Here is a 25,179-nt window from a genome sequence, read left to right on the forward strand (position 1 = left end):
CCGGGGTGGTTGTGTGCGCTGTAATCCGGGGTGGCTGTGTGCGCTGTAATCCGGGGTGGCTGTGTGCGCTGTAATCTGGGGTGGCTGTGTGCGCTGTAATCCGGGGTGGTTGTGTGCGCTGTAATCCGGGGTGGCTGTGTGCGCTGTAATCCGGGGTGGTTGTGTGCGCTGTAATCCGGGGTGGCTGTGTGCGCTGTAATCCGGGGTGGTTGTGTGCGCTGTAATCCGTGATGGCTGTGTGCGCTGTAATCCGGGGTGGTTGTGTGCGCTGTAATCCGGGGTGGTTGTGTGCGTTGTAATCCGGGGTGGTTGTGTGCGCTGTCATCCGGGGTGGTTGTGTGCGCTGTAATCCGGGGTGGTTGTGTGCGCTGTAATCCGGGGTGGCTGTGTGTGCTGTAATCCGGGGTGGCTGTGTGCGTTGAGCTGCCGCTTCTCTGTCCATTGCTGCTCTGCTCGCGTGCGGCCAGAGAGAGGGCGCGCACGGACTGAGTGAGAGGGAAGAAGCCGCTGCGCGCGCTGCCACAATGATAACAGAGGAGGCGGACAGTGAGGCAGCTGGAACATGTGAGCTGTGGTCTAACAGTTAGCCCTTTCAAACTGTATGGACATGACATCTGGGCATTTGTAGGGTAGGGTGACCACCTGCTCATAAACCCAAGGGAGGAAAAGGGGTATGTTTTTGAGGGACAATGTGGGACGGCGCCGCGCCGGCCGCTGGAAGACTCACAGATAGTGGTTTACCCATTTCTAGTACATACTACCGTACATGGTATATCAATAATACCCTATTCTGCTGTTATTGGTGATGTATGGTCATGAACAGGCCACCAAATGTGTTTTTTTTTTTAAATAAACATTCATAATATTTTGACCATTCAATGACTTGACAGACACACTTCCACTTATGATTTACTGAAGCTACTCAATTTTATTTATTTTCCATTACAATTGATTCACTTTAAATCAATCATAATATAATATTGAGTCTGAGACTTTGCAGTGCATCAGTACAGCAGGAATAGTGGCAAGTCTCCATTTAGTTTTCAGTGGATTAACAGGAATTGTAGTGGCTCAGCACCACAGAAACAGTAGAAAAAAAGTCTCTTAACTCACAACCACAGCAAAAACTCTTCTGTGTTTGGGGACACCTTTAGGCCTTTGGGGACACGTTTAGGACTCACCAGCATCTGCATACATGTCAACCCTTGGTCAATCAAACCTGTATAGCCAACCTCCAAAATCCGTATTCCCCTTATAAAATCCGTATAAGATGCAAATTAAAATAATTTACCTAAAATTTGAATGATAATTAACAATGATATATCCCAGTTACTTTTTATTCAATATTAATAACAATAAACCTTCAGAATGAATACAAAGCTCCAATGTTCGACAAAAACACAAAGTGCCACTCTAATGTTCTGAATTGTACTCCATGACAGCTTTTTTAGCACTCTGCACCAATACCTCACTAGGCTGCATGTCACAGCAAGTGTCTGTGTTGATCTTGCCGGAGTGCCCATTCAGAATCTTTTCAGTCGCTAGTGAAAGTCGCTCAGATGGAAATACGCATTTCAAACAAAATACTTCCTGGTTGGCGGGATTCTTGCAATGCGGTGTGCGCATGATCAAAAGTGGAACGAAGTCTCGCTACCACAAGATAACGCGCGATTTCATAAGACTCTTTACTGGCTGTTTGTGCTTTCTGTGGCGTACAGTACGTTTGTAAATGTTATGCGCTCTTTTATCATCGTGGGAATTTATTATAGCTCTAAATAAATATTGAAGTTTTTTTAAAGAATCCGTATAACTTTATTTGTACGCCCGTATACTACGTTTATTGAATCAAATCCGTATAAAATACAGACATTCCGTATAGGTTGACATGTATGCCTCTGAATGAAATAAGGAAGAGAGATAAGAGACAGAATTAAATTAATTTTTAATTTTTTTCACTGACGTTAGCTAGATAGCTAATGCAACACTGTTACATCCATTAATATAACTTTTAACTTTACCTTTGGTTGTTGTCTCTCATTGCTCATTCAGTGGTCTTCTGAGGACTTTCAAGCAATCTTCGACGGAGGCAGGGGCAAGCACGTCCGTGACGATGGCTTCTGCCTTTGTCCGACCACATGCCATCATCTTCGCAATGTCGGAGTCCTGATACATCGTTGCAGCTAGCTTTGTGCCACAATCTCCTGCCCGATATGATATTGCGTGTTGGGCAGTGTGATACACACTCGTCACCTCTGCCGCAGTCACTTTGTCAGCTAGAGAGTCGTTTTTAGGTCGGAGGAAAGCATCCATAGATTTAGACGTTTCTTTCTGTTGCACACGTTTCTTGTGAGTCTCCGCGAGCCTGTGTCGTTTCAGGGCTACTGACATTTGTGTGAGTAATTTAAGTCTCTGTAGTTTAATGCTTGTTGTTAATGCTCTGTAGTTTAAAGCATGCTTGTTAACTGACATGACCTGACCTGTTACTGTTCACAATCAATTGCCTCGGGCGTGCTTCGGTGTACATGCAAGTATCATATATCGTCTGGAAGCTTACATTCTCCTCTTGTATATATAACTAGTCGTCGACCTCTTCCACAATGTGCTCAAATCAAATGTGGGTTATGTTTCAGAAAAAAACAAAAACAAAAGCTTGTGAAAAATGTACTCAGAAGCCTATGCAAAGAAGAGAGGCTCTCTGATCTCCTTCTCCTCTCGATTGAAAAAGACATACCGATAAATCACAATGAGGTCATTAATATCTACAGGGACATGGCCCCCAGAAGGTTACTGCTTTAAGGCCCCTGGAATGTTAGGCTTCTACCTTATGAGAAGAAGGACTGATTTTTATCATTTTGTCCATTAGGCTATTTACTTATTTGTTCAAAGTTCAGGTTTCACTGTTCAATGTTAAATCTTTAACAATAAAAAAGCCTAATAATGCACCAGTGTTTTATTGCTTTGCATGTCTTCCAAGCCTATGATAATGTGAGTGACAATTTTGCTGACACAAAAGAAATGGCAATTGCATATCACTTTCACCAACACAGGACACATAGCTAAGTACTTACCTTCCTCTTAGTACGTTAATTTTAATTCTACATTTCCATATTTTGGAAAGGACCGGGGAAAAAAATAATGCACTTGCTGCCCTTTTTCTGACTTTGAGCCCCTGCCCCTCTATAATCCTGTGCTTGTTTGTATTTTTGTCTTGTTTTCTTTTGTTTTGATATATTATTATTACCTATATTATTTAAGGTTTATTTTCTAATTTAGTGGCTTTATACCTGTTCTTGTTGCAAATGCTGTTTTGTTTTTCTTGTTATCTGCTTATTTATTCATTGTTTGTTTACATGTTTGAAATAAACCATCGTTATCATCATCACTGCAACCGCACTTGCTAATTGACACGGTAGCCAAAAGTGCGGGCTATTTTCGCGGCCACGCCCCCAGAGTGAATATTCATGAGCAAACTGGGCGTGGTGTTTCGCCCAGTGGAAACCTACAGTAACCCTTTGTGTGCCGCGCACGGGGCGGGATTTTTTTTCTTCAGTCAGAAATATTGGTAGGGACACGCCCACACCGCCCACACCCAATTCTACACCTGTGTTGTTGAGCATGGAGAAAACCAGAAAATAGGGAAAAAGTTAGGGCAGGCAAAATAAAGATTTTTTTTCTTTCTTTTTTAAAATACGGTAACCATTCCTAAATCTAGTATAATACCACATGAGCGTATAGAATAAAAGAACCAAATTCCTATTTTAATTCTCTACTGTAAAAAAAAAAAAAACATTTATTAACTTCACTTAGTGTTTTTTGTCAAATTCGTATTTGTCAAATAAGAATTAAAAAATCATTTTTTTGAGCAAAGGCATTATTCCTGAAAATACTACAATATCAGGTTGATAGGAGCAAACCCCCATTCCAGCTCCCTGTTCTAAAAAAAAAAATAATCTGCTTGATATAACATTTTCATTTACAGAACATATCAGATATTAAATTGATAAGAATAGATACCACACTTGACCTTAACCAAAAGGCCGAAAAGCAATAACTTACGTTGAACTCGTTAACATTTCTCTCCCATACCGCCCACACCCAATTCTACACCTGTGTTGTTGAGCATGGAGAAAACCAAAAAATAGGGAAAAAAGTTAGGGCAGGCAAATTTTTTTTTTCTTTTTTAAAATAAGGTAACCATTCCTAAATCTACTATAATACCATATGAATGTATACAATAAAAGGAACAAATTCTTATTTTTATTCTCTCTCTCTCTCTCTACTCTAAAAAAAACATTTATCAACTTCATTTAAAGAGTGTGTTAAATAAGGAAAAAAAAGCTTTCTCAAGAACAAAGATAGAGGTACTATAACATTAGATGGGTATATGAAAAGAGCAAACTCCAAGCCCAGCTCTTTACTCTAAAAAAAAAAAAAACCACACCTGTTGGATATAACACTCTCGTTCAAAAAACAAACCAAATATTAAATTAATTAAAATAGATACTACACTTGATCCTAGCCAAAACACGGAGAAATGATAATTTACTGTGGCTAATGGCTTTAAATATACCACTTCCACATATTAAAATCCAGAAAGGTAAACACAGCTAGACTCCGCCCCCAACAGCTGGATCCTTTTGAAGAGAGACATCATCTTTTGGGGCGTGTGGGAGATGCTTTAATGCAAAACGATCAATAGTTCTAACATTTGTTGACTAAAAATGTTCAGCTCTGCCAGAGCAAAGCCTGCAAAAATATACTAAGCTCATTAACATTTCTCTCCACGGAAATCTTTAGTAAAAGGCGAAAGATTTATGCGTCAATGAAGAGAAACCTGAGCTGCACTTAACACTGGATCAGGTTAGTGACACTGGATTGGAGGTGCCTTTACAGCTTTATTAGCCATTGCACGCAGGCAGAGAAATGTCTGACCAACGAGCTTTTTTGAAAGAATGATAGATAGATAGATAGATAGATAGATAGATAAGCAAGCTGGGTGGGTGGTGTTGAATTTTGAGAAGGAACAGTTGAGTGTTGTGTGATCTGTCCAATATTACGGATGTAGGCCTATAAATTAAATATGAAAACATCAGCTGGAGTTTGATTATTGACAGGAGCGCTGTTGACCCCAGCAGTAAGTGCTTTCCATACCACATTTTTTATTGATAAATGAGATCTATTGCGTCATCCTCGTTAGTATAGTGGACAGTATCTCTGCCTGTCACGCGGAAGACCGGGGTTCGATTCCCCGACGGGGAGGCTTTAAAAAATGTATTAACTTGCGCAGCAGGGGGATGTAGTGGTTCACACTGTCGCCTCACAGCAAGAAGGTTCTGGGTTTGAGCCCAGTGGCTGGTGGGGGCCTTTCTGTGTGGAGTTTGCGTGTTCTCCCTGTGTCAGCTCTGGTTAACCCCACAGTTCAAAGACATGTAGTTCGGTTAACATGGGGTGGTGTTGGGCTGAAGTGCCCTTGAGCATATGTATATAAAATGTGTGTGTATGAATAACCACATCTTGTGTCAATTAAATCTTATTAATAGTAACAGATCTAGATAAATCCAGTGACTTTCGACCAAACTTTAATATGCCTAATGTTAATGTCAATTATGACTATTATGAATTGCCAATGGTAGACCCTCTGATGATGTTCTTCTAATAATATTCTATTTCTAAGTCTAGTAAAAGTCAGACAAAAAAAAAAGTTTTCTGTGTTTTTAGCTTTTAGATAAATATCAGAAAATTGAGTTAGCTAATTTAATGGATGCCCGCTAACATATTTTTGCACATGGAGCGTTAGCAAACCTCCCTCATGATAGTGAGAACTGGCAGCCTGGATTTTTCCATTGGCTCGCGCGCTTGACCCCCAATCCAATGTTGCTTTGGTTGGCCAAAGTTATGAGGTTGCTGTGGGGTACTAAGACTAGACTAAATAACAAAATTAAATGATTCAGACATCCCTAGTCTCCCAGACGCTCTGGGAGTCTCCCCAGGAGCATGTAGACAGAGACAGGAAAGGCAGGAGAAACTTGATCTAAGTCTTATTTGGAAAGTTGTAAATGAAATTGTAATGACTGACTATTGCTGATATGTGGTTTGATGTTGTGACATGTCAGTAAGTTTAGCAAACAATTTATTTGACTGATGTAGATTTATGGTGTGAAATGTAAAGAACTGTTGTTAATATGTGAATTGATGGTGTGAGATGTAAACAAGTAATCCAAATAATAGTGTAGATTGATGAGATGTAAATAACTATTGCTAATATGTGAATTGGTGATGTATATTGTGAATAAGTTTTACAAATTACAGTGTAGATTGATGGTGAAACATAGGCTTAATAAGTTACCAATATGTGCATTGATGTGAGATATAAATAAGTAGGCCATAGGCTGATAAAATATGTATTAAACTGATGGTGCGATAAATAAAAATGTTTTGAGAGATATTGACCACTGTGAGTGAAGAAGAGCTCCCCCTCCTTACAAAAGCCAATTTAACCACTGTCCGAACCAATGGATTTTTGACCAAAATGCTCTGAACGGATCAAACTTTGGTGCGCGAACCAGAACGGAACCCGTTCCCTGTTGGTGGAAAAGGGCTACGTGTCAGTCGGTGCAAAGTCTTGTCGGGTCCATATCTTGTCTGACCTGTAGAGGGAGCGCACATGAAATCACCACCAGTGTCTTGTGCTGACTTGGAAGAGGAGGGGCCAAAAATTATGCAAAACCCTGCTCGGACGCTTTGCCTGCCCTCACGGAGCGGCCTACACCCTTGCAGGGTTACATCTCAGCCAGGCAAAGAAGCTCATACTTACCTGGCAGGGGCAATACCATGATCAAGAAGGTGGTTTGTCCAAAGTGAGGCCCAGCCATTGCACTCAGGTTGCGCTGACCTTTGCGAATTCCTCAAATGCAGGAATCTCAACTGCATAATTTCGGATAGTGGGGGACTGCGTTCGCGCTCTCCCCCTTTGCCTAATTCTGTTGCAGTCAAAAATAGAGCTGTTTGTTTTTCTGAAGTTTTTCTTTTCTTTGTGTTCAGATATTTTACATCAAGAGCTACTAGCTGTTTTAAATCTTTGAGGAGCTAGAAAGGTTATGCTCTTAAGGGTAACATGTGGAAAAAATCTCTCTTGTTCTGTGTATTGCTGCATTTCTAAGCACTAGGAAACAGGTTTTGTTCAGGCTTCTTTTATCCTTAGCACCCAGCTAGGGTTTCCATGAGTTTTGAGCAGAAAATGGTTGTTAAGGATGCACCGTGGAAGGAGAGAATTTCATGCAGACCTTTGCGAATTCCTCAAATGCGCGAATATCGACTGCATAATTTCTGAAAGTGGGGGAATGCGTTCCTGCTCTCTCCTCTTTCCCATAACCCTGACAGAGTCAAAAATAGAGCTGGTGGCTTTTCTATCTATCTATCTATCTATCTCCTTCCTTCCTTCTTTCCCCTCCCCTGATGTTGTGCGCTGGAGTGCAAGTTCCACGATGTGTTTGAAGTCTTATGAAGACAAGTGGGCTCAGGGACCAAAGTGCAGCATGTGGAGAAAATGTAGCTGGCTCCGCATGTTGCTGTTATTTTCGCTCTGCTCGCACGGCTTTCCGACCACCAGGGAACGTGTTCTTGAACGGGTTTAGGTCAGGCTTCTGGGAACCTTGGCACGAGCAAGGGTCTTGATCAGGGGCGTCACTAGGAATTAAGCTTTACTGGGGCACTGCACCCCCCCCTCCCCAACACACACACAAAATGCCCCCCCCCGCACAATGCACCTTAACGTTCCTGTCCCCAACCTATGCAAAGTGGATAATTCTCATGCTCTTGTGGATGAAGTTATGCGAGGAATAGGTCAACGAGATGGAAAACACATCCCAGTCCCCAAAAAAATTATTGTTGGCATTTGGGCTTTTAATGCATGCTGATGCTAAACATGTCACCTCCACTCTCACAATTCACGAACTTAGCTGGTTAGTTATGACTGACTAGCACATAGCCTACAACCTTAATCTTACCTCTCTCACCCTCCTCCTCATCTGTCACTGTTTCCCTGCCCCGTCTCTGCTTCGTGAGAAGAATTGTCTGATATCCATCTGGAAAAGTAATTTAATATCGTTTAATTCGATGTAGTTTAATGGGTTTGTTAGAATATGGTTTGCTTAGTTTTGTTGCAAAAACTTCGCACTACCTTAACTCATCCAGAGCCCGTTCTCTGACTCATCCAAAGAGTAGACTCATCTCTCTAGTAGGCTAAATGGACTCATGGCACGCCACACGCACACTATGTTTACAGTGAGAATCTCCCAGACCAATCAGAAAATTAGTTAGAAAGAAGAGGCGATAGAAGTTTGAAACACACTCTGTCCTACAGCTTACAGTAGATAAATGATCTGCCAAAGAAACTAGTTTGTTACAAAAATCGTTCAACATTTTCTTACTGGGGCACAGCTGATTTTTACTGGGGCATGTGCCCCAGTAAAAAAGGCCTAGTGATGCCCTTGGTCTCCATGAGTTTTCAACAGAAATTTGTTATCAAGAATGCGTCATCGACAGAAGGCATTGCATAGTGCACAGCAGAAGTAAACAGTAGTCCGGAGATGGTGGATCGCATTGCTTGCCCGCAAGCTTTGTTCTTTTATTTCTTCCCTGGTGGTCAGAAAGCCGTGCGAGCAGAACGAAAACACCAGCAACATGCGGAGCCAGGTACATTTTCTCCACACACTGCGCTTTGGTGCCTGAGCCTCCTTGTCTTCATAAGACTTGCAGACATAGCAGATATTTGCTTTCTTCCAAAATACGAGCACAGACCAACTAGTAATCATAAGAAGATGTAGAAACTTATCCTAAACTAAAAACACGCCCTCTGATGTCGTCACGGTTCGCACCAGGAAAAAAACAAAAAACAAAACTTCTATCCGGAAGGGGACCGACTTTTCAGGTTCCGAACCCAGAGATTAAATTGGGCGGAGCCCTCGGAGCTCACTTCCGCCTCCTTGCCTCCGCAGTACAGCCAGCAGGAGCTGAGCTCCCTCTGCTTCAGTGTTTATTATAATACTTTAATTCATTTTCATCTATTCTAAAAACACCAGCAATATGAGAGTTCATCAATAATGATTTAGACAACAAAAAATAAGCTAAAGTGAATTACACCCATCAATTAAAAAAAAAAACATTTTCATTGGAATTATCATTGAATGCGCTGTGAGAATGCGTGACATCACACAGCATCATCATACGTTTAATCTCATCTCATTATCTCTAGCCGCTTTATCCTGTTCTACAGGGTCGCAGGCAAGCTGGAGCCTATCCCAGCTGACTACGGGCGAAAGGTGGGGTACACCCTGGACAAGTCGCCAGGTCATCACAGGGCTGACACATAGACACAGACAACCATTCACACTCACATTCACACCTACGGTCAATTTAGAGTCACCAGTTAACCTAACCTGCATGTCTTTGGACTGTGGGGGAAACCGGAGCACCCGGAGGAAACCCACGCAGACACAGGGAAAACATGCAAACTCTGCACAGAAAGGCCCTCGCCGGCCACGGGGCTCAAACCCGGACCTTCTTGCTGTGAGGCGACAGCGCTAACCACTACACCACTGTGCCGTCCGTACGTTTACTATAAAATACTTTATATTTTATGAGGATTTGTGTTGTACAATGTTGTAACTATCTGCTAAACATGATGCCTTAGCAAAGTAGACAGAGGTAAGTCAAGGTTCTTTTGTTTATTTTGTCTTTAGTTGAGAAACTTTCTCAGGCAAAATATACTAGTGCAGCAGATGACATAAGTAGCGTTAGCTAACACTGACAGACAGGATGCTAGTCGAAATTCACGCATCCATTTGCTAAAGTTCAGATTTTTTTGTCTGTAGTTCTGTCATATTTTATCTTCATTTACTAAGTTGTAGCTGTTTTCTGTGTTTTTAGCTTTTAGGTAAATATCAGAAAATTGATTTAATTTAATGGATGCCTTAAATGGTCGACCTGAACTGCTGGCGACATGGATTTCTCTTGGCTGCATCGTTCTGAAAGTGCTTGTTTCATGAAAGGTGCATCAGAAAATACCTGGTTTTCTGTGTGTGATGTGCTCAAATACACTGTAAAGTTGGCAGATAAATAAAAAAATGCTTCTTTGCATCTGAATTCTGTTCCAAAAATTACTAAAAGCCTGTCCGCCATTATTAGATCGCAGCGACTGACGGGTAGGCGGATTTCACTCGGCTGCATCGTTCTTAAAGTGCTAATCTAATGAAAGTTACGTCAGAAAACCCCCAGTTTTCTGTGTGTGCTGTGCTCAATTACACTGTAAAGTTGGCGAATAAATAAAAAACTGTTTCGAAAAATGCTTTTCTGCATCTGAATCCTGTTCCAAAAATCACGAAAAGCTTGCCCGCCATTATTAGATCGCAGCGATTTACAGCTTGGTGGTGCTGTATGCTTGACGTTATTTGCATCAGGACCTTCTTTTGTTTCCACACAGACTCTATAATATTCTCCTCAGTGGTGTGAATTCTTGATACCGATTCTTTTGAAAAAGACACGAAAGCTCTTCAAATTCATCCTCAATCTTTGTTTTTTTGTTTGAGGATGATTTGGAGCCGATAGCTGAGCAAGCAGACTCAAAAGAGACCCCATCCTCATCTGAGTCACACCAGATAGTGAGATTATAAAGAAGTTCCCTTCTATAACTTTGTGCCACATTGTCAAAATTTGCAACAGACCCCTTGCACTGATCTCACACTTACATTAGCAACCGTTACTGCCATTATCCCGGGGGACAAGCGAACTTTGTTTACATACTGAAGGCAAGCAATATTGAAGATGTCAGATGTCTGCAGTTTGAGGGAAGCTACCACTAGAAAAGCTTTACTACCGGATTGCTTGGATAATCTAAGTCAGAGAGAAGCAAAGGATAGATACAGGCAGAAGTTAGCTTATTTATGGTTATGATGTGTGCAAAATTGCTCAAAATTATTGGCATGATGATGTCCATTTTTGGCCTAGGTTTACCTGCATGGATGTTGGAATGTACCTTCTCACTGCATTTTCTTTGTTTTAATAATTAAAAAAAAAAAAAAAACATCGTTTACTGAAAGAGAAGGGCAGGGAGGATTAAGAATCCATTAGCTGTGGTTTGTTTACACCCGATACTAAAACTGGTAGCGTCCAGCAAAAGTAAGACTCAGAGACAGTTTCACTAACTCTTTATAGGCTCCAGTGAGAATTGAACTCACAACCCCTGGTTTACTAAACCAGTGCTCTCACCACTGAGCTATGGAGCCTTAACTCTTTCACAGTTGCTGAAGATTGGAGCAACAGCAGAACCTTGAAGACCCTGCGCTGATCCCCAAAACAGCCCCCAGAAACTGCTGTAAAGTCACTCACAGCTTTAGTTCCTAGCTGCAGTTAGCTTCTGTTTACTATTTGCCTCGCAAAAAATGGACACTCATTTTAAATAATGCAGTGCGTCAGTCGTAGAGTGGGCTGTGCATTCTGGCTACTTTCTCATCTGAGTTAACAAAAACACTGGACAGGCCAAGACCTCAAGAGACAAACCATAAGCACCATGAGTGACCTCACTGATCTCCAGGCTCTTCATGTGGGGCCATCCTCAGTAGCAGCCAGTGGTTTTCAGGTGATGAGAACTGCAACCCAAAAAAAATCAACCAGTATTTTTGGTTCTTTTTTGATCGGCTGCCCAAATGAATTTTGGCGCGGGATATAGAAATGGGTTCTGTCCGGCCGGCTGTCCGGCCGGTCACATTTTCATTTCCGGGCCATATCTTTAAAACTACTAAAGATATCTTCATGAAACTTTGTATACACATCAAGCAACATGTGAACTGCTGCCTTTTGCTATTTTGGATTTTTGAAAAAAGTATTTTTCAAAATTTTACATAAATATATTTTGACTTAGTTTCTCAGAGCAATGTTCGTTTCCGGAGCATATATCCAAAACTATTCATGAGCCAGATTTGAAACTTGGTATGCATGTTAACAAGGTGATGTTACGGGTTCCTAATTTTTTGACATATCAACGTTTAGGGTGGCACAGTGTTGTAGTGGTTATCACTGTCTCCTCACAGCAAGAAGGTCCTGGGTTTGAGCCCAGCGGCTGACAGGGGCCTTTCTGTGTGGAGTTTGCATGATCTCCCTGTGTCTGTGTGGGCTTCCTCCGGGTGCTCTAGTTTCCGCCACAGTTCAAAGATGTGGTTAGGTATATAGGAGCCATGGGCTGAGGTGCCCCTCAGCAAGGCACCTTACCCCCAACTGCTCCCTGGGCGCTGTAGCATAGCTGCCACTGCTGTGGGTATGTGCGTGTGTGCTCATTGCTCACTTGTGTGTGTTCACTGCTTCAGATGGGTTAAATGCAGAGGAGAAATTTCACTGTGTGATTCAGTCGGTGCTTGAGTGTATGTGAAACAAATAAAGGCTTCTTCTTCTTAAATCTACTTGGCTAGATAACGCATGTTCAGTACTGACACAGATACTAGTAAACAATCCTGTTGCCATAGCAGTGTGATTCTTGCCATCTAAAAAGATCTCTTTTCTCCATGAATAAAAACAAAAGCATGTCACATAAAATTATCAATGATCCGGTTTATTTTACACCCAAATGCTTGACACGTGGTATCTTTAGGGTTGTTAACAACAATTTAGAAGCAATGTGTCCAAGAGCTCCACTAGCCCCGGTAAATCATGTTTGGAGCACTGATCTCTACATAAAAATCTGGAAAGCTCAGAGGCTCATCAGAGTGACACCATCTGACCGCCATCTTACCACTCACATCGTTGAGCAGAATGGTTATTTAGGCTACTGGAAGCTACACAAAACTGGTCAAGTTATTGATGTAGTTGGTGAGAAAAATTGCAAGAAAAATGCCTGCATGTGCAGCAGTGAACTGTACAAACTGTCAAGTCAAAGGTTGTGGACAGACATTTCACCTGTGAGTATTGATAGTGTGTGATCATTTTTATGTGTGTGTGCAGTGCCATTTGCGTGGACCCACCTACAGCATTTTATGATGGTTTGCAAGAGCAAAATAACAGAAAATCTGTCTTATCGTTTTGTCTGTTTTTGTTGAAAATCTGACAGTGATATCTGGGATGAACACTGTAACTGTGTCAGATTTTTGATGGAAATGTCCCAGACTAGATCAAAGCCAAAGTCTAGACATGTTTGATATTGAATGTGAGAACTCAAGCTCAACGGCTCAAACTCAAAAAGAAGAATGAACTGAGTAAATTAGCCTCAGTAGCCTAAATGAAAGAAGGACCATAGCCTTAGGCAGAAATGGCAATGAGGGATGCAAATAAAAAGAGATGTTGTTGTTCTAGTTTGGTCAGCAGTTATTTTCATTTACCTCAGGCTAAGCACAAATGACAATGTCGATCATCTACACACGTCACACCTACTTGCACAAATTGACAAAATGGGCATGATTATCTGTTTTAACATGATTTTAGTTTAAATTGAGTCCAAGTATATTGATAAGTACTCTTAAATCAGGGTTGGTCATATTTCCCGGTCAATGGCTTATTTCCCGGATGGCGTCCAATATATGATTTCCTGTACAAAGAAAAACTGAAATAATCTCTGTAAAAATAATTATAGTAGTAAAAGAGCTGCTCAAAAAAAATGATCAGAGACTGAACTGGAAAAGAAAGAAAAAAAAAACAACAACAGTGAAGGGGAGTGCTATAAAGATATGTAAGGAATGTGGGTAAAGTTGAGAAAATTAGAAGTGGTAATGAAAGGAAAAAAGTCAGGAGATACTTTTCTTGGGGCAAATTTGATCGGACATGACAGTTTAACACAGAAGTCAAATGATCACACCCTATTGATGTGAGTGGTAAGATGGCAGCCAGATGACTTCACTCATCTCAACAGCAGGGAATTGAGGTATTTCACCCACTTGACCAAGTCACGTGACGCAGCCATTTTGGACGGCACACTTAAGTCCTTCAGTGCAAGCCGGTATGAGATGGTGGAGACCTTTGCACATTTTAACAAGAAAGTAAGCTGTGATTCGTGTTAAATTGGATCTGTCTTTTATCACAAACACTGTACCCAGCCTTGGTATGGAGCCCTGTTTATTTATTTCTGTGTCCCGTTTCTTTCTCATCTCATTATCTCTAGCCGCTTTATCCTTCTACAGGGTCGCAGGCAAGCTGGAGCCTATCCCAGCTGACTACGGGCGAAAGGCAGGGTACACCCTGGACAAGTCGCCAGGTCATCACAGGGCTAACACATAGACACAGACAACCATTCACACTCACACCTACGGTCAATTTAGAGTCACCAGTTAACCTAACCTGCATGTCTTTGGACTGTGGGGGAAACCGGAGCACCCGGAGGAAACACACGGGGAGAACGTGCAAACTCCACACAGAAAGGCCCTCGCCGGCCCTGGGGCTCGAACCCAGGACCTTCTTGCTGTGAGGCGACAGCGCTAACCACAACGCCACCGTGCCGCCCGCCGTTTCTTTCTAGCCTCTGTTATTGCGTTTTATGTCTGATGTCTGCTACATGCAACCCTAGACAAATTAACACTGCCTTGTTTCACTGCTCAGATGGGTTAACAAACACTGACCCATTTACTTTTTGCTATATATTTTATCAAAATTGCATTAACTGATAAACTAACCTGAAATGAAATGATCACTGCAAAGTCTGGAGTACTCTGTTGGCTCCCAATCCTGTCTCTTCGCAGCTGCAATCCATTTGGCCCTCTTGTCTGGGTCAGTAGGAAACCAGTAGTGATGTGTCGGTCGCGAACGATCCGGTTCAAAGAGCCGGCTCTTTGAAGTGAACGACGGGAGCCGGCTCTTCGGTGGGAGCCGAGTTGGGGAGCCGAATTAGTTTTTTGTCCTTAGGTGCCTCAGAGAGAGAGAGACTTTCACAAAAGTTGCTGTCCGATTGCGTCTTTGTGTTGTCTATTACCATTCAAAGGAAAAAAGTAGCATGGTGTACGCCTACTTTTTTTGGTTGTGGGGGGTTGATGTCATTCACAGCTGCGAAAATACGAAAATTGGTGTAATGCTCAAAGTTGTGGAGCGCAGGGGAGAGGAGTCTGTGAGGCACCTGAGGAGGGGAAAATCAGCTGTGTATTTTATACTGGTAATATAACACAGTTTTGCATTATGTTTGTGAGAAAATAATTTATTAATTGGTAAGTAAGTTTTATTTCTATAGCTAGACCATTGTTACACTGCTATACTTTACAAAGCTTTACAATGGCTACAAAAACTAAAAAAAAAATGGAAAACATCCTATTGATAAAATATAAATAATAATGTAATTAATTAACTAGTTAATTGCAGCAATTAAATCAAAAATAAAATCTCAGGAGCCGTTTGGGAGCCGAAAGAGCCGGCTCCTTATAGTAAGAAGAGCCAAAAGAGCTGTGCCAACTACGGAAGTGTTTGCTTTTCACCAGCCAAGGTATGGACACATTTGCTGAACAAATCTTACACAGTGACTCTCCAGTTCTCTGTTTGTGGACAAATATACACCTGTCGCTTGTTGCCAACGAAAGGAAAACACGCAGGAGCCCGTGTTGTTCACCGCTTCATGGGTCGAACGTACACAGGGGCAAACTGATGTCATTCAACCGTGCAAACAACTACTTACGTCGCTCGTGGAAAGCGGAAGGAACAGTCCTCAGTCATCTCCTTGGCCCGTCCAAACAAGGCATTTGATTTCTTCCCGTGATGTTGTTGCAGCGCTTTTCAGTGCTGATCCTCGTCACACTCGACCACCAGCTCATCTCTACGACACCAAGGCCGTGCCCCTATCCTCGTGACAGTCGCTTAAGCGTGATCTGTGTTCTTCTTGAGGGCCAGGCAAGAGCTAACACACGCGTGGTTTCTGTGCTGTAGCGGCTGCCACGTTCGCTTAACACGAGAACGGTCCCCGATTCGAAACCGGGCGGAATCGGTGCTCGTTTTCTTGAACTTGGTGGCGAACAAATGTCGAGCTGCCATCTCTGCTCCGTCCGTGCCTTTTGGAACAGTCCCAAACCGAGACGCTGAAAAAGCTTTGCGTCTTTTCTGCTGTGCAATGGTTTCCCCTTGCACCTGACAAGCGAATAGACGCTCCTGAGAAACCTGGCAGAGCCACGCTTTGCCTTTTGAGCACTGCTTCCCTTAACGTCCAGTTATCGCCTTGCTAAAATCAGGTACCCTCGAAACAGCCAGAAAGACAGACCCTTAACGTGACCGGATTGCTTTCTGTGGATTAGTGGTTGTCATGTTCTCCTACGTGCAGACGACCATCGGGACAAAACCTCGTTTGAACGGTTTCCCTGCCTCTCTGGTTTTCCGTCAAGGTCCGTGACGGCTGCTTGAAAAACAAAATCGGGCATTATCATCCTGTCTGTTGACTGTGGAAGCACGGACATTGCAATTCGTCACGGGGAGGTGGTCTTCTCAAATACCACTTGGTTGCTCGTTTACGGAGTGAGGTCAGGTCAACAGGGCTGCACACGGCATCAGAACGCTGCAAATTGGCATTGACTCTGGAAGGCTTCATCCTGTCTCAACGAGTATTTGCCGGCCAACATTCAGACACGTTTGCTTATTAACTCTCAAACCGTGACTGTGCAGTTCTCCGTTTGTGGAAAACAGGCAAAGTAGCTTGCCGCCAACGAAAGACAAACACACAGGTGCCTGCGTCCTTCAAACACGCCCAGGTTTGCGCAAACCGACGCTGTTTGACTACATGCAACGCGAGCGGAAAGCAGAAGGATCAGCCCTCGGTCACCTCCTCGGCAAGGCGGTGACAAGCAACTGATCCGTTCCTGCTGTTTGCTCCCAAGCGCCTCGCCATGCTCTCTGCCTTTCATCAGAGCAACGAAGCATTAAAGGGTGTGCGTTGGCCAGGAATCGAACCCGGGTCAACTGCTTGGAAGGCAGCTATGCTAGCCACTATACCACCAACGCTGCAGGCCTACCCTGGGGACCCATGCCTAAGTGCCATTGCTTCTGTATTTGAGGCCCAGGCAACAGCTGATCGGTCCAAGAGCTGAGGTTTCTGTAGTGTAGTGGTTATCACGTTCGTCTAACACACGAAAGGTCCCCGGTTCGAAACCGGGCAGAAACAGCGCTGGGTTGGTTTATTTATTTTTTGAACTCGGCAGTGAGTGACTGCTGAGCTGTGATCTCTGCTCTGTCCGTGCCAACTACGGAAGCAAGTATTTGCTTTTGACCAGCCAAGGTACGGACACATTTGCCGAACAAATCTTAAACAGTGACTCTACAGTTCTCTGTTTGTGGACAAATATACACCTGTCGCTTGTTGCCAACGAAAGGAAAACACGCAGGAGCCCGTGCTCTTTCTTCACCGCTTCATGGGTCGAACGTACGCAGGGGCAAACTGATGTCATTCAAGCCTGCAAACAAGTACTTACGTTGCTAGTGGAAAGACCAGTCCTCAGTCCCCTCCTTGGCCCCTCCAAACAAGGCATTATGTACATGTCTGTTGACTGTGGAAGCATGGACATTGCAATTCGTTATGGGGAGGTGGTGTTCTCAAATACCACTTGGTTGCTCGTTTCCAGAGTGAGCTCAGGTCAACCGGGCTGCACATGGCATCAGAACGCTGCAAATTTGCATTGACACTAAATGTCACTTGAACAGCCTTGAAGGACACACCCCTTAGGAGGCATGCTTTGGTTTTAGTTTTGTTGCAGAATAAATCAAAAACATCATTAAAAGCTTGCTCCAATTTGCAAAACAGACAAAGCCTGTAATGCCCACTAACTTTTAAGCATTTTGCATATGATGTCACTTCTTTGAACAAACAGTAACTTACCAGGAACGCATTCTTGTAATGGTGGACTCAACGAGCCAAACTTTACCAAATAAACAGAACATGTTCCTGGTCTCGTATTAAAATACATTTTAGACAGTAAACTATTAAACATGTCTAGTTTTATCAGGTATAATTCCCAGGGGTAATATAATTTTCAGAAGACTGGCACTTTAATGGAAACAAAGGGTTTGGGACGTGACAGCTTGCTTGACCAAAAAGGAGCATATAGTTGAGACAGTCTGTGCATTCAGAAGCCACAAACAAAGGCTTCAAAGGTTCCACTGAGATTTGAACTCAGATCACTAGAGTCAAAATCCAGGGTGCGAACCATTACATAGCCAAAGGGTTGTTTTCACTGTCAAACCTTTGAATAATATAATGAAATTCCAGCAGCACATGAACACGATTGAAGGTTTTACCTGAAATCGTCAGCCTGTTGGAAAAAAAATTCTCGGAACCCTGACTGCTGGCTACATGGTTAATCATTCTTTGTTGTTTGTATTAATTTCTAGTTTTGTAATTTGTCAATGTCAACATTCAGTTGACATTGTAACCACATGATAATCCAAGTCAAACGTCACATGTCGTTCCACGAACTAAAACTGAATATTTATACATCTAAAAACATAAAATACCTACTGATATTGTAACGTGTGGCAGATATTCACAACAAACTGAAAAAAAAATACAAATTTTTCTGAAAAGGCATGCTAGCTGAAGCTTCCATTTTCACTCATATGCAGGCAAAACTCCCGACAAGCATTCACTAAACGCAAACCATGAGCATAAAACCCATGGCCCGTTCATAACCCGCGATAGCAAATATCAGAAGTGGGATTCAAGTCCACACCTCCAGAAAAGACTGCAACCTAAACACAGCACCTTACACCACTCAAAATCTAGGTTATACTTAACCAGGTTAGTGACACTGTATTGGAAGTGCAGAAAGCTGGTATAGGGTAAGGTGGCCTGGGCCAATCTCTTACAGCTTTATTAGCCATTGCACACAGGCAGAGAAATGTCTGACCAACGAGCATTTTTGATGGAAAGAAAGAAAGAAAGAGTTGGGGTGTTGTGTGATCTGTAGCCTCGGTCACAACCGGCTGTACGTGCTCCTACGGCTGGTCTACGTGCAAAAAACGCAAGAAACGCACGGAGGGTGCGCATGTGACGTGCTGATTTTTGCGCCGTAGACTGGCCGCAGACCGGCCGCAGAGGTTCTTTGTCATGTCAAACAAACTTTACGGGTGCTTACGTTTTTTTCAGGTTGCAAAACAAACTTACGGCCAACGCATGTCTTTCTCCATGAACAACAAAAAAAAAAACGCAGCGATTTGGGAAATGCCAAAAAATCGTATGGCCGGTTGTGACCTAGGGGAGAGAATTACTGCAGACTAACGGTCCAGTAGCTTGTTGAACATGGAGAAAACCAGGAAATGGGGAAAAGGTCAACCCAGCAAAGAAAGAACTTATTTCTTTACTTATTTTTTTAACAAGACAATTTCTAGATCTACTACAATGTCATGTGAACAGATAGAATAGAAAAAGCTCTATTCCCACTCATTACTTTAGAAAACTCATTTATCTTTATTTAAAGAATATATCAAATAAGAAAGCTGTTTCTTTGTATTTAGGACAAGGCACTATTCCTGGAAATACTATAAAACCAGGTTGATGAGTGGAGCAGAAGAAGCAAACCCCAACTCCAGCTGTTTGGTCAAAAAGTCTATTTAATATAACATCTTCAGTTAAATAACATGTCAGATATTAAAGTGATAAAAACAAACACTATGCTTCATCTAAAACAAACAACAAAGAAACAACCACTTACTACTGTCAATGGCTTTAAATATACCACTTCCAAATATTAAAATCCAGAAAGGTAAACACAGCTAGACTCCACCCCCAACAGCTGGATCCTTTTGAACAGAGACATCGCTTTGGGCTTTGGGTGTGTGTGTGTGGTTTCCATGCAAAAAGTTCAATATTTCTAACATTTGACCACCAAAAATGTGCAGCTCTACCAGAGCAAAGCCTGCAAAAATAAGCTGAACTCATTAACATTCCTCTCCCCGGAAATCTGTAATATATAGATTGAGGCACTGCCTAAAAGCCCATCTGTTTCTGGGTTGTAGAATTTTCTTATATCATTGCCAGCCTCTCTTGTTTTATATCTTTACCGTTATAGTTACTATACTGTTTCCTTATGTTGTACAAAACATACACAGAAAGAGAAGAGCTCTGGCCTGATGAGTAGAGTCAGGGCACTGATTTTATTTACAAATTCGATTTCACCATTGCTGAGACAAGAATACAAAAAAATAACATATTGGAAAAATAATATATTGAAACCTAGGGGCGGCATGGTGGTGTAGCGGTTAGCGCTGTTGCCTCACAGCAAGAAGGTCCGGGTTCGAGCCCCATGGGCGGCGAGGGCCTTTCTGTGTGGAGTTTGCATGTTCTCCCTGTGTCCGTGTGGGTTTCCTCCGGGTGCTCTGGTTTCCCCCACAGTCCAAAAACATGCAGGTTAGGTTAACTGGTGACTCTAAATTGACCGTAGGTATGAATGTGAGTGTGAATGGTTGTCTTTGTCTATGTGTCAGCCCTGTGATGACCTGGCGACTTGTCCAGGGTGTACCCCGCCTTTCGCCCGTAGTCAGCTGGGATAGGCTCCAGCTTGCCTGCGACCCTGTAGAACAGGATAAAGCGGCTAGAGATAATGAGATGAGAGCTGAGATGAGATATTGAAAACTAAATATAATACAATGAATCCGCTGCCTGGTACGAAACCCCGGGATAAAACCCCAGTGGGATTAGAACCTCCCAGGAACAGACTCCTCGTCCGAATCCAGCGCATGGCGCTCCAGGGATTCGAGCTTTGACTTTGAAAAGATGATCGAGGTTTTGTTAAAAAAAAAGTGCAATTGAGGAAATATTTAAACACTCAGCATTGGCATTATCAGCATACTAATATTAAGAAATTGTGTTATAAACTAGAAAGACCATTAAAGAGTTTTCTAGAGTTATAGTTTGTTTGTAAAAGATGAAAATATTGTTTTCGAAGTGTGCACGTTTTGCACGAACCAGTGGAAACTCAGGCATGGTTCCAGAGAGCAATGAGCAGGCCAGGAAGGGCAGTTGGGGGGGGCTTGCCGTAGTTAGTTGGACAAACCCTCAAACACAGCAGGGGAATTAGCACAAGTGGTAGAGTGCTTGCTTAGCATGTAAGCGGTAGTGAGCTTGAGGCCCACATTCTCCAAAACAGTAACTGCCATCTTGCTTGCTTTTAACAGAGAAAAACTTTCTTGTCATCTTGCAAACCATCTGAATCATCTGCACTTTCAGCCAAGTCAAGATCAAATTTCTTTCTCCGAATTCAAAGCAGCACATCTGTGAAAACAGCCACTATTTGGATTAAACCCACAACTGTGGCATTGTTTGCAACAATGACCAAATCAACTCATTACACACTATTTTTCTGCTGATATGCTCCTCTGATGAGCTGTGAAAGTTAGCTATCACAGATTCCTTTCAGTTTGCTTGTCTTTATTTCTTGAATTGCTGACTGACCTCAGTATCTCCAACTCACATTTTTCAGCCAGCTTGATATTATTCGGGCATTACGAGCCCAATTGTAGTAAAGGAAATTGGGAGGTGCCTGACCCCCACTGTCTTTTGACATCTGTAAGGTCTTCATCCTTCTCCGAGGTTTCTTTCCATGCCATATAAATTTTGACAGAGATCCTTCAACATCTAAAATGACTTTCCTATTCATCTTAAGTGGCAACATTTGCATAGGGTATAATATCCTGGGAAATATATTCATTGTAATCAAACTTATTCTACCCATCCAAGACATCGGAAGATCAAACCACCTGTTAAGGTTATCTTTAACAAATGTTACAATTGCTTTCAATTTTCGTTTATACAGCTCTTTAATGTCTGCTGAAACTCTGATGCCCAGATATGTAAAACCTGAGGTTGACCACCTGAAAAGGAAACTGACAGGAGTTACCCAGTCCCCCAAGTCACCCAATGGTAAGGCCTCCAACTTGTTATAGCTAATTTTATACCCTGAAATCAGGTCAAATTGATTTATGATTTATTTTAAAGTCGGGATGAAATTCTCAGGGTTATTAATGAACAGTAATATGTTGTCAGCATAAAGCAAGATTCTGTATTCAACCTCTCCTAACTTGCACAGTTTTGGGTTGCCACAATCGCTCAGATCGTGAGAAACATCTGTACTTCTACCGATTACCTAAAATAATTGAAAATCAGGGGGAGGAAATCAGAAAATTGTCAGAGGAGTGTCATCGTCTCTGGCTTGCCAAACTAAACCAAGATCTGAGCGACAAAAATCCACACAACATAAGAGCGTGTTCAGTTCACTTTGTATCAGGTATGAGGTTTTTTTTTTTTTTTAAGTTTTGATCAATGCCTGAAAATTAAACATGACACCATATTTCTACTGTCTAGCTGTGATGGTGCTTCTGTATGTTCTCTTGAGAGGAAGCTAAAGTTAAAAATCACAATCAGCATTCTGCTGTCAGCTGAGGTAGGCCCACAGGGGATGTGATTCATGACCTACAGTATATCACTGTACATGTAATGTACACAGTACACACCTTTGCTTTCACCAGATATGTGTCACCAAATTCCCATGCTTTTCATTCCCTGACCCAGCCACAGCACATCTGGTAATAAGCTTCTAGTCCCTTGAAACACTTCAGATCCTCAGCAGTGTGGGGACTTAGCAAAAAAAAAAAAGTAGTTGATGATGTGTGGGTATGTCACAGCCAGCAGCAATGCGCTGTCTTTACTCAGCTCCTCTCCCATTTCATATGGTTCCAGACTATTGATTAACTGCAATTTCACCATATAGCAGGCTCTTGCACTGGGCTCTAGGCTTTCTACATACTTTCTAGCAGCTTCTGTCTTCTTATTGCAAAGTTTTTAGTCAATACTATTACAAAAATCAAGATTTTTTTCTTTTCTGCATGAAATGCAAGCATTGTTTGTTTGTGGAAATCAATATCTCTAATATTGCACACATCCAGAACTTTCATGTTTTGGTAGCATCAGTGAGAACACTGTACTGGAGGTCCAGAAAGCTGGTATAGGGTAAGGTGGCCTGGGCCCATCTCTTGCACCTTTGTTAGCCATTACAAACAGGCAGAGAAATGTCTGGCCAACAAGCGTTCTTGATAGATAGATAGATAGATAGATAGATAGATAGATAAGTAAATAAATAAAAAAGAAGGGGTAGGGGGTGTTGTGTGATCTGTTTAATGAAAAAGTAGGGAAAAGAATTACTGCAGACTAACAGTCCAGTTGCTTGTTGAGCATGGAGAAAAGTTAAACCAAGCAAAGAAAGAATTTTTTTTAAGATAACTATTTCTAGAACTACTCCAACACCATGAAGATGCATAGAATAGTAAAAGCCAGCCCTAACACTAATTTCTCACTGTAAAATATCTCACTACTCTTCTTATAAGGAAAACATACCAAACATTGAAATCATCTACTAAAGAAAAAAAGGTATCTTTCTTGAACAAAAACTCCATTCTTGGAGACACTTCAATACTATAGAACAAGCCCCTATTTTAGCTCTCTGTTATAAAAATTTGCTTAATAAAACACTTATTTACAGAACATATCAGATATTAAACTGATAAAAACAGATACCACACTTAATCTTAGCCAAAAAGCGATAGCTTGCTGTAGTCAACAGCTTTAAATAAACCACTTCCAAATATTAAACTCCAGAAAGGTAAACACAGCTAGACTCCGCCCCCAACAGCTGGATCCTTTTGAAGAGAGATGTCACCGTGTGTGTGTGTGTGTGTGGTTTCCATGCAAAAGGTTCGATATTTCTAACATTTGACCATGAAACATGTCCAGCTCTACCAGAGCAAAGCCTGCAAAAATAAGCTGAGCTCATTAACATCCCTCTCCTCGGAAATGTTTAGTAAAAGGTGAAAGATTTGCGCATCAGTGAAGAGAAACCTGAGCTGCACTGAACACTGGATCAGGTTAGTGACACTGGATTGGAGGCTGGGAGACTCTCAGCCAAGGGCGTAGGTTTAGTATTAACATTGGTGGGGACAGACAGAGGCGATTTTTCTCACCAGGCAAGCCAATCAGCTGCTTGGGGCCCCCACCAGGTGGCGACAGAGAGTCGAAATTTGCACAGCAGTTGATAGAGAAATTTGCGAGTCGAGAGTGAAGAAGAATCGAAATTTGCGTTTTGAAAAGTCATTCGCTGAGTCTGACTCTCACGGGTTTCCCGTTTACAATAAGCTGTTGGGAGGAACAAAATGCTAAGCAGCCAATTGTGTGACCACATTTTTGAGTGACAAAAATCTTCAAGCAATCAGCGCTTGCAGTCTGCAGAGGGATCCCTTCCTGCGCGTGCAACCACATGTTTGCACAAATCGGAAACCCTGTAGGCTATTAACGTGCACATATTGCGTGTTGGTAGACCTCCATGGCTAAATTATTATGAAGAGAAACTATCCATCCGGGAGTGAAAAAAGAAAGAAGAAAAAAGAAGACGAGGGGAGAAGAAAACAAGATGGTGGTAAGTCAGTAGCAATAATAATGAACAGAGACAATAGTATTTTTCCCTACCGTTGATAATGAATGATGTAGTGCAAATGGTGCTAGTCTTGTTTCACTCGCGCTAGCATGACCATACTTTATTTATTTATGTTGTTTTTTTTTAACGTCAAAAGCTATTGCTATGTTATTAAGTAGCCTAGTCCCTACTTTTCATAAAATATGAAAATAAAATATTTCTAACTTGTGAAATAAAACAAAACTATACTTGCTACAATTTGTTGGTTATTTATTAAAATTACAAAGGTCCAGAGTTTGTCCTAGTGAAATTCTGTTGTGTGTGTGCGTGTGTGGTGGTTGGGCTGGCGGTGGTGGGGCCCCCCAATGAATTTCTGATTGGGGCCCCACTAGACCCTAGAATCGCCACTGGGGACAGAAACCCTGTTATGGTGTTTTTCAGAACGCTAAGTGAGGATGGAGCAAGTGGTTCCCGACACGCAGTCAATTAAGCACTCACGGAAAAGATGAAGTAAAGTCGGTGTTGTTTTTTATTCCATCCAGTCCGGTTCTCTTTCCAGTTGCAAACAAAGAAAGTAAAGCAAAGTATTTCTAACAGTAATTATGTCTTGAGTTCCTGGGTTTCTGCGGTCTGAAAACTTTTCCTATCTACTGCCATCCTAGCAAACACAAGCCGGAAGCACTAATTAAATATCAGGCTTCGCGCCATCGGCACGTCTATGGGGCGTGTCCGCAGTCATGTGGCAAGAAATTAGTTGAAGTTTCAGGTAGGCAGGTATACATCT

At 42.1% G+C, this 25,179-nt stretch overlaps 10 non-coding genes and 1 pseudogene across 10 annotated transcripts; 3 read left to right on the plus strand and 8 right to left on the minus strand.

The window, feature by feature from the left end:
- Positions 1-3,866: 3,866 nt before the first annotated feature.
- LOC132898149 (U2 spliceosomal RNA) lies at positions 3,867-4,049 on the minus strand. Its single transcript, XR_009656459.1, has one exon. It is a non-coding gene; the product is annotated as a U2 spliceosomal RNA (small nuclear RNA).
- Positions 4,050-4,443: 394 nt separating this feature from the next.
- LOC132898961 (U2 spliceosomal RNA) lies at positions 4,444-4,539 on the minus strand (annotated as a pseudogene).
- A 188-nt stretch (positions 4,540-4,727) lies between these two features.
- Positions 4,728-4,842, minus strand: LOC132899142 (U5 spliceosomal RNA). The gene has a single exon (XR_009656649.1). It is a non-coding gene; the product is annotated as a U5 spliceosomal RNA (small nuclear RNA).
- A 345-nt stretch (positions 4,843-5,187) lies between these two features.
- Positions 5,188-5,259, plus strand: trnad-guc (transfer RNA aspartic acid (anticodon GUC)). The gene has a single exon. It is a non-coding gene; the product is annotated as a tRNA-Asp (tRNA).
- A 1,547-nt stretch (positions 5,260-6,806) lies between these two features.
- On the plus strand, positions 6,807-6,970 carry LOC132896365 (U1 spliceosomal RNA). Its single transcript, XR_009656008.1, has one exon. It is a non-coding gene; the product is annotated as a U1 spliceosomal RNA (small nuclear RNA).
- Positions 6,971-11,209: 4,239 nt separating this feature from the next.
- trnat-agu (transfer RNA threonine (anticodon AGU)) lies at positions 11,210-11,282 on the minus strand. The gene has a single exon. It is a non-coding gene; the product is annotated as a tRNA-Thr (tRNA).
- Positions 11,283-16,872: 5,590 nt separating this feature from the next.
- Positions 16,873-16,944, minus strand: trnag-ucc (transfer RNA glycine (anticodon UCC)). The gene has a single exon. It is a non-coding gene; the product is annotated as a tRNA-Gly (tRNA).
- An 87-nt stretch (positions 16,945-17,031) lies between these two features.
- Positions 17,032-17,104, plus strand: trnav-aac (transfer RNA valine (anticodon AAC)). Its single transcript has one exon. It is a non-coding gene; the product is annotated as a tRNA-Val (tRNA).
- A 2,344-nt stretch (positions 17,105-19,448) lies between these two features.
- Positions 19,449-19,639, minus strand: LOC132898471 (U2 spliceosomal RNA). Its single transcript, XR_009656528.1, has one exon. It is a non-coding gene; the product is annotated as a U2 spliceosomal RNA (small nuclear RNA).
- A 3,710-nt stretch (positions 19,640-23,349) lies between these two features.
- Positions 23,350-23,540, minus strand: LOC132898503 (U2 spliceosomal RNA). Its single transcript, XR_009656542.1, has one exon. It is a non-coding gene; the product is annotated as a U2 spliceosomal RNA (small nuclear RNA).
- Positions 23,541-23,717: 177 nt separating this feature from the next.
- Positions 23,718-23,832, minus strand: LOC132896284 (U5 spliceosomal RNA). The gene has a single exon (XR_009655988.1). It is a non-coding gene; the product is annotated as a U5 spliceosomal RNA (small nuclear RNA).
- Between the last annotated feature and the right edge of the window lie 1,347 nt (positions 23,833-25,179).

The sequence above is a fragment of the Neoarius graeffei genome, chromosome 1 (assembly GCF_027579695.1).
Source record: "Neoarius graeffei isolate fNeoGra1 chromosome 1, fNeoGra1.pri, whole genome shotgun sequence".
In the NCBI taxonomy this organism is placed as follows: domain Eukaryota; kingdom Metazoa; phylum Chordata; class Actinopteri; order Siluriformes; family Ariidae; genus Neoarius; species Neoarius graeffei.